This window comes from Crocodylus porosus, unplaced genomic scaffold (genome assembly GCF_001723895.1).
Source record: "Crocodylus porosus isolate Cpor-Errol unplaced genomic scaffold, CroPor_comp1, whole genome shotgun sequence".
NCBI classification, from domain to species: domain Eukaryota; kingdom Metazoa; phylum Chordata; order Crocodylia; family Crocodylidae; genus Crocodylus; species Crocodylus porosus.
Window position 1 is genome coordinate 49,400,528 of NW_017728950.1, and position 344 is coordinate 49,400,871.

The window sequence follows — 344 nt, forward strand, 5'->3', positions numbered from 1 at the left end:
GATCACAGTTAAGCAGAATACCTCTGAATCCAGCTGGGTGTCCAGATGACACCCTCATGGGCCAGCATTCAGTTCATTAGGGCATGTCTGAGCCAAACTGGGTCAATCAGCCTGTACAAGCTGATCCCCATGTGTTTCAAACTCAGCACGTCCCAACCTTTTAGCCTCTTGATGAGGAGACCCCACAGTACTTTTGGGCTTCACAGGGATCTTTAGCTTAGGTAAAAGGAGTGTTGCTGCACAGCAAGTGGGGAAGGAGAAGTAGAGAAGGAAAAATATACCCAGTTGCCACCAGTTTGACTAAAAAGTTATGTATTGCTAAGTAGATGAAACATATAATGACA